This window comes from Oreochromis niloticus, linkage group LG6 (assembly GCF_001858045.2).
Source record: "Oreochromis niloticus isolate F11D_XX linkage group LG6, O_niloticus_UMD_NMBU, whole genome shotgun sequence".
In the NCBI taxonomy this organism is placed as follows: Eukaryota; Metazoa; Chordata; class Actinopteri; order Cichliformes; family Cichlidae; genus Oreochromis; species Oreochromis niloticus.
Genome location: NC_031971.2, coordinates 10,080,892 through 10,089,768, shown reverse-complemented (window position 1 = coordinate 10,089,768; position 8,877 = coordinate 10,080,892). Strand labels below are relative to the sequence as shown.

General features: G+C 39.5%; 1 long non-coding RNA gene across 1 annotated transcript; it reads left to right on the top strand.

Annotated features, from left to right (window-relative positions):
• Positions 1–5,651, top strand: LOC112847053 (uncharacterized). Its single transcript, XR_003220364.1, has 2 exons — positions 1–4,472; positions 5,147–5,651. It is a non-coding gene; the product is annotated as an uncharacterized LOC112847053 (long non-coding RNA).
• Positions 5,652–8,877: the final 3,226 nt, after the last annotated feature.

Here is an 8,877-nt window from a genome sequence, read left to right as displayed (position 1 = left end):
AATTGCTGACTGATGTTTTTACACAGGGTTACAAGTTGGAGTGAAGCTGCTCCAAGGGACAAACCCTGGAGATTGTTTTAGGGAGACTGTGCAACATTCTTGGACAGGTCTCATTGGGGAGTTGACACAAGAGAGGAAGCCATGTGGCGAGAGGAGTGTCATTTTAATTTGCAGATGTCGTGAGATGCCATGACGAGAAGGAGTGACTGAGGGGATCGTCCACAAGATGGAAGCTGAGGCCAGGAGAGAGGCTTCAGGAGGATCAGAGATCACCTTCAGCACAGAGAGCTGTGCTACTGAGCTTCCAGGAGATCATCATGAGGAAACTCTGCACAGCAAAATCTTAAATGAGATGAAATAGTTTCGACGTTGACGTTGAGGAAGACAACTAAGGTGTACGACGTGCTCTGCCTTTAAAATCTTCAGCAGCGTTGAACCATGAGAACTTCAGGGAGCGTGCCAAGCTCCAAAAAGTGACGGCGCAGAGGAGGTCCACCGATGGACGTGTGGTTCTGTGAACAGCACAAATGCCAGGTGACTGTGAAATAACTAACAGCACTTTTTCCACAAGTGAAGCCAGTAACTTACTATCCTAACAGATTAGCTCTAGTTGCTTGTGCTTTACCTCCATGCGTGAGATCAGTATGTGCAGCAGCTTATGCTGTACAATGTTTCAGGATATAGTTTTTCACCTTTTTGACACTGTTAGTTCCACATGGGGTAGATGTCTACTACTGCAGACTAAAATTACATTTCTGTCACCTACAAGACACTTGTCTTTAATGTTACTGTTACTCTCATAACCATACGTAACCATGAGTGGTGCACAATTCTGAATCCATCAAACCTTTTTGCCAACGAAAGAAGAGAGCACTTCTCATGAGTGTAGAGACCACGTGGAGAAAGAGTTTAAGCCGAGGGATGATTTAATAGATGTGCCACTTGGTGAGGGAAAGGTTTGGTTTGTTGATGGTTCGAGTTTTATAACAGTAGAGGGACAGACTGAAACAGGTTTTACTGTAGTAGATAATGAGAAAGTTGTCTGTGCAGGACAACTAGCATGTTTCATATTTGCTTGAGCAGCAGAGATGTTAGCTTTAACGGAAGCGTGTAAAGCTGCAGAGAAACAAGATGTGACAATATACACTGATAGCCAGTATGCATTTGCTACATTACATTTCTTTGTAGTGCAGTGGGTGAGACGAGGTGTGACAGCCTCTACAGGGAAACCTGTAGAACACGCCAAACTCTTGCAAAATCTGCTGGAGGCAGTGTTATTACCCAGTAGAATTGCCGTTTGCAAATGTGTAGCACACATGTGAGGGAAAGATCCAGTTGCATTAAGGAGTGCTTTTGCAGATAAGATCGCGAAAGAGGCAACTTTAGGAGAACATGGTGTTAACATTTTAGCAGTGCAACACCAACAGACATTGGCTATTATGCGGGATGCACTGGTAGATATGCAGGGCCACTCACCTACTGCAGGAAAACAGTTGTGACTTACAGTAGGAGCGAGCTTGCAGGATGGTGTTTATTATCTGTGTGATAAACCAATACTGCCTTAGACTTTATATAGGACTGCTGCTATTTTGCGCCATGGGCTTTGCCATGTCGCAACAGGAGGGAGATAATGAGTAGTTTATACTTTAAGATTAAATACCCTTAAAAAAACTTTTTACAGGTCATGTATGATATGTTGCAAGCATAATTCCCGGGGTAATTTGAGACCTAAGAGAGGGAAATTCCCTAGACCCAGTCACCCATTTCAAGTTATTCACATGGATTATAGAACTGTCCAACTGTAATAACTATAAGTACTGTTTAGTGATAGTGTGTTCTTTTTCAAAGTGGGTAGAAATTGTACCAACTAGAAAAGCAGATGCCATTTCGGTTGCCAAAGCAATATGTAAGAATATCATTTGGAACACGGGATTCCCGAGACCATTTATAGTGATAATGGTCCACACTTTGTAAATGAAGTGATTGGATTAATGGCACAACATTTAGGGATAACACTAAAACATCATTGTTTATATCACCCACAAAGTGCAGGGTTGGTAGAGAGAACCAATGGAGCAGTAATGTTAAGACTTAGGAAGAGACACGCAGGACATGGTTAAACTGTATAGAATTAGTTAAGATGTATATGAATGTACATGAGGATTACTCCAACAGAGAATGGTCTGACTCTTTGAGATTATATATGTTAGAGCATTTAGAGTTCTACTCTTCTGTAGTGATGATAGAAGAGCAGAAGAGAGAGCATATTAGCAGATTAGATGCTTAAAATGTTTAAAAATAAAGAAGTCTTGAGAACAAATGATCTGCCAGATGATTCTGTTTCTCCACAGGAGCAGAGTCTGAAGTCTGTAGATTGGATGTTGACAAGGCCATGGAGAGGAAGTGCTGGTCCAGTCCACGGTGGGAAGGTCCATATCGGATGCTGCTGACGACGACCACAGCAGTGAAGATTGCTGAAAGGATTACTTGGATACATCAAGCGCACTGCAAGAAGGTGACACACATCCAGGCCAGCTCGGGGTAAGTGGCAGGAAGACCGGGTACAAAGGGGGGGGAAAGCCTCCAGGGCCCCTCGTCTCAATCCGGTGAAGAAACCAACTGAGCCACAGGTACTCATCAGAATGGCTGGGAATGTGTTGTGCGCCTTCTTGTGCCTGTGGACCCAGAGTGGGATGACAGGAAAGCGCACTGGGACAGAGCAAACCACACCCAGTACCCGCATGGGGTTTTCAACAACTACTGGTGGCAGTTTGTGAACACAACCGCTCACATAAAGAACGAGACCAATGGTTATGCTTGTGATGCCACTGGTTACACATTCTTCTGGACTGTGGCCATATAGCATCACTGAGAGCGAGACAGTTTGTTTGGTTGCCGTAGCAACACATCCAGGAGTAAACGTACTTGGAACACTGCCAACTTTTCAACTTCTGAACCTGAATGGATGGTTGATTCACCAGTAGCTGGGACGGTGAACTGCTCTGGTACGACAGACCTGCTAGTCCAACTCCAAGTATCTGACTTGCTGCAGGACATTGAACAGCTAAATGAACTGGAAATAGGCCAGTTGCCTATGTGTATGAAGAGCAATGGTTTAGTCCAAGTTGGAGATTTACCATGAAATTTGTGCAACGTCACCTATTCTTTGTGTCCTCTGCAAGAAGGATGCAAAACAGAGAAGCCTTTTGTCTACATTTGCATCATGAACACTTCTCTAAGCTGGTTGAGGTTTTGAGCCAAGAAGATCAAAACACCTTGATCCAATTTCCTTTACAAAGCTTTTCCTGTGGTGACAACAGGACAGGAGAAGAGTTGTAAATGCGGGAAATTCACCAGTTGACTCTAACCCCCACAGGATGCCTACAGTGAGAAGATTTGGGGGGTTGATAGGAGTCATAAAGAAGGGTGTTGACCAGGCTACAGCTTTGAAGTTAGCTGAGAGCCACATGGACAAAAAATAAAGTCAACTGATGTGTGTGAATGCCTATGTCTGTATACAGTTGGATTGTAGTGACATATGATTTTTGAGTATGTTGATTATTCTTGTTTGACTGTGACATTCAGTTGTTTATTTGCAGGAATACATAATGAATCGCACGACAGGAGTAGATGCACCACGAGGCTGGATAACTTGGTGAATGTCTGGTCCTTGGTGGCATCTTCTTTTGAAAATATTAACTCCTGTTTTTGGACTGTTGACACTGATTTGCTTATGTATAGGATGCATTTTACCGTGTATAAGATCAATGCGAACTAAGATGATTTCTAATACATTTGTTAATTATGTACTTTTACAACAGTATGAAATGACTGAAATGAATGACATGACAGAAGTCTGTGTATGAATGACGCCTGCACTGAAAATGTTAAGCAAGAGGTGCATGGCTGAGAATATACTACATAGGAATAATTTGGAACATAAAAATAACAAAACAGGAGGGAAAATGTTAGAGTGAATAGTTAAACATTTGTCATTTTTATGTTTACCATTTGTCCATTGTTTTAACTCTGTGAAAGGAATTCTTTCTTTCCTCCCATCCCCAGATTCTCGAGGTTCTGGGTGAGGGGCTGTAATGTTTTATTACAGGCAACATCTTAGTGAAGGTCTTTTTTGATGTAAGCTTCCTGCCCAGCAGGAGGTCTCACACACGCACACACACACGCACACACACATTCTCGCATAACACACACACACACACACACACACATATATGCATACAGTGCCTTGTCTTTGTAACCAAGGGGGGTTATGAGGGGAGGTACTATTGTTGTGTGTGAACTGTCTCTCAATAAAAGGCAGCGAGAGGAGGCCGGATTTGGGGTCATTCGTGATGAGCTAAGATACCAACGAGGCCTCCCTTGCGCAAGTAATCGATCGAACACTGTTGCCTTGTTTTTCTTTCATGGGAATAAGTCCTGGATACAGCGGGGTCTGAGTTTAGACCCAACAGGTACGTACTACAATAAAAAGCTTTGGTGTTTCTGTGCATGGAGTGAAACTGTGGAACAGTTTGAATATGGAATTGAAGCAATGTCCAAACATAAAACAGTTTAAAAAGAGTTATAAAGATATGATCTTCTTGAACTATAAAGAAAGGGAAAATGTTGAAATTAAGTGAATGTCTCTATTTAGAAAATTTCATGATGTGATATTATAGTATATAGTATATATTATATCCAAAATCTTTTTGCTATTTTTATTACAGACTATATCAGTAAGGAAGCTGACTAAGTATTGACTGATAACTTATGGAAAAGGGGTGGGATTAAATAAGTGTGTACTTCTTCCCACTCCCTTTCGATATGTAAATGAATCAGAACAGAAGCAATATTTGCATGATTGAAATAAATTAACAAACAAACAAACCATTGAGACAAGTGAGACCTGCAGTTCTTTAGATGATGTTCTGGGTTCTTTTGTGACCTGACAGATGTAAATTACTTTGTTTCTCATTTTTTCTTTAGACCGTTGTTTTCTGAGATATTTTAACTTGTTTCACTTTGTCAGACAGGTTATTTTTAAGAATCTGTCACTGAAGTGACAATGTAACCAATAACAAGCAACCAGGTATTATTTTTTGATGCAGTTAAATATAATCTTTGAATAACTGTCTCGTCTCTTCAGATGAACCTTCAACCCATCTATGAAAATATCTCAGCTCAGTCAGCAGGGCACACAGCTGATCTCTACTCCACCATCAAGCCACTGTGTGCTCAATAAAGAAAAGCTTGTTACCATGGGGATTTCACCTCCAGTGATATTACTCTACCATCACAGCACAGACTCTGCAGCTTCCAGATCTGTCAGTGGGTTACACTCACTTTATTGGAATATAAAATACAGTAGAAATAAAGAATTTAATTGAAATTGCAAAGCTTGAGTATAAATTCTTAAGCTTTTCAATTTAAAGATATTTGATAATGACGTGCCTGTGTTAAAAAAAACACCTGCAAAACACAAGGAAACTGTTTAAAAATTCTGCTCTGTCCAAAAGCCTGTGTATGTGCATTTACTGATCACCCTCTTAAAAAAGGTGCTATTTTGGATGACTCTGTCAGGCATGGTAATTGCATTACTTTGTGTGCCTTGGGTGCCACTAATGAAAACATTAAAGCCATTGTGTCTGCTGTTCCTGTTCTGGTAACTTTTTGTCTGTATCACAAAATAACGACTAACAGCATCATCTGGCTCTGCTCTCACTGTCAGCACTGCCAGGTGTTTGATGAACGTATAATGAAATAGGTCGTGTGTAGGAATGGGAATCAAGAATCCCAGTTATCCAATATCTTGGAACTGTTAGTCTGCCTGCCTGTCCGTCCCGCGTGTCAGTTCTTTCACTCTTGCTACAATCAGCTGATTTCAGTTAATGTGAGAAGGAAAATAGTTAATATGGAAAATATTTTTATTTTTATTGCACAAAACTATGAGAGCTCGATGATAAGGTGGAGACTGCTTCCAGATAGAAACAATTGCATCATACTGCTAGCACAACTTCGACTCTTTGCAAGCATCCTCACAGACACCATGCTAATGCTAAGCTAACAAGAACCCAGAGTATTGTTAAAGCTGAGTAAATGCTGATCCCAGTGAGCCGCTGTGTGTACTTCAACAGGTAACAAACTGATGAGCAGTCACACTTTAGCCTCTATTTCTACCTGTTCATGTTTCGACAGTCACTGTGATGATCGATTTGAAGTATCTTTGTGCTGGTTTTCATCTTTGATTTGTGTTGTCGGCTTTGTGTTCATACCTAAATACTAAGAGAAAGATCATGTGTGTCCTCATTGGTTTTTTTGATTTGTGTTGGTGTGTCGGGCTGTAACCTGTAGGTTTACACTGTTAAATGGTAATTATGCGACAGTGTGTTTCAGATCATTTTGCAGAGTAAAATGAAAGTAACATAACAAGTAGTATGTTTAGTGCAGTTTCTGAAAATGTCACCTCTCATGGGTGAAGTTTGGCTTTGAGGGTCGGGGAGGAGTGTTGCGGTAGCAAGGCAATGTGAAGGGGACCAGATGGAAGAAAGACAACCACACGAGCCCAATCATTTTTCTTGTACAGAGGTTTTGTCATGCTCACCAGCAACACATCTAGAAATAACCACCCGAGCCTCTCAACAAACTCCTCCTTAAATAGATGCTGGTCATACTATCACCAATAAAATTTAAAAGGTCCCCCCCCCGCTCCGCTCCCGCAAGCTAAATAATATCCAAACTAACTAAATCAAATCAAACTGAAGCTTTTAAGGCCCTTTTGATTTCCAATCTGGTTCTGTTTTAAAGTTTTAAGGATGAAGCAACAGTGCTTCTCTGAAATATGTGTACTCCCTACTGATAAAAAACAAAAAATAATTGTAAGTTCATTTAATAAACTGGTAACAAAAATACAATGCAGAATTTAAGTAGAGGCTTTATACGCCATCATCAGGCCTAATGCTCCTAAATTTGCAACTTCACAGCTCTGTGAGCCCTTTTCTACCTGTTTTTTAAACAGAGAAAGCGCCCACACTCAAAGCAGCCTGTCTCAAACCTGATTTTATAAATGGTTCAGCACAGACACAAAGTTTCTCATGCAGGATTAAAGGAACCAGACTTTGTTCAGACAGGGTTATTTTACACTGACCCTGGGTCAGTATGAGTATCATACAGTTTAAATGAAGCACTAGAACTAGCAGATATGTATTATAGATGCATTGAAGCTAGTCAGGATATTTACTGTGAATCTGTGGCTGTGATTAATCATTTTACTGGTAACTTAATTAGCTAGCAAATTAATTAGTCATGACAGATGTTAATATTTCAGTCCTGACATTGTTTCAATAGTAACTACTTTATTACTGTACGATAACCTTAACACAGTAACGGTAAAACATTTACTAATATCTACAAGTACATCTCAAAGATCTTATATCAGGACTCATTTTACAGCACATTAATATTTTTGATTAATGTGGTTTGATTTGATAATATTTTTGATTTTTTATAATCACTCTATAAATCAGACTAAAAAAATAAATGAATAAACAAATACATAATAATAATAATAATAATAATAATAATAATAATAATAATAATAATGATCAAAAAAGAAAACAAATTTTGAAGAGATGAAATGATTCACCTAAATCAGAATAATGGAATCATAAAAGTATAGAGAAAGGAACAGACCTCTGTCAGACTTGGAGTCATGTCTTATGGTATGTATGGCTGCTGGTTGAACTGGGTCTCAAGTGATCAAAACTACTGATGAAGTAGCAAGGATGAATTTTGAAATGTAGCTGTACTCTTTGTTTAGATTCAGCTAAATGCTGCAAAAATGATCAGAAAGTGCTTCACAGTCCAAATGGATAATAACCTAAAGCATACAGCAAAAGCAACCCCAGAGTTTCTCAAGGCAAAGAAATGACTCTAAAAATCATTCCTGACAGTTAATGAAGATGAAACTGAAGGCTGAGACACCCACAAACAATCATCATCTAGACAATGATGATATGCAACTACTAACTCAACCTGTCACACAAATACAGTGAAACAGAGCAAACAATCCCTCTAAAATGCCATGGAAAGTTCAGAGGTTGAATAAATGTCACATTGTATCACTAAATATGAGGACTGAAGGGTCTGCCTCCATTCAGGGGTGAGTTAAAACTCATGTTTAGTGAATAATCCATGTCATTGTTTTCTAGTTTTTCATGTCTTACCATATTATTATTATTATTATTATTATTATTGTTATTGTTGTTGTTGTTGTTGTTGTTGTTATTATCATTATCCTTGTTGTTAAAACACTGTCACCCATGTTGTCGACCCTCTAAGCTCACAACTATGTGAGGTTTGAGGCTGCCAAGACTACTTTGCAGGAAGACCAATCACCACCATAGTGACAGAATACAATCAGAACACTCTGCACAAAAAAAAACAAAAAATACTTGTCTGTTCAAGATAACACAGCACCATATAAAGACAAAATTATACAGAATATAAAAACATATACTAGGAAGCCTTCCATCCAGTCCCTATCAATTCAGCACATAGAAGATTAAAAATGTTCCATCATCAACTCTGAAAACAGTTAATACAACTGACAATAGGGCAGCTGAATTTATCTCGTCTTTGCTTTGTTACCGCTATTGTTTTTGTTTTTTTATGCACATTTTGCTCATTTGGGATGCTGCAACTGTTTGCTAATTCTAACTAATACAAAACATTAAGCTTGCATACAAATCTGGGAAAAACGAGGAACCCGCTGAGGGGGGAAAAAGCAAACAAACAAACAGACAAACAAAAAACATGCACCTCTTGGCCATCCGATCAGACCAAGTTGTGGTCCTGGTGGGACATGCCCAGAACAGCTCA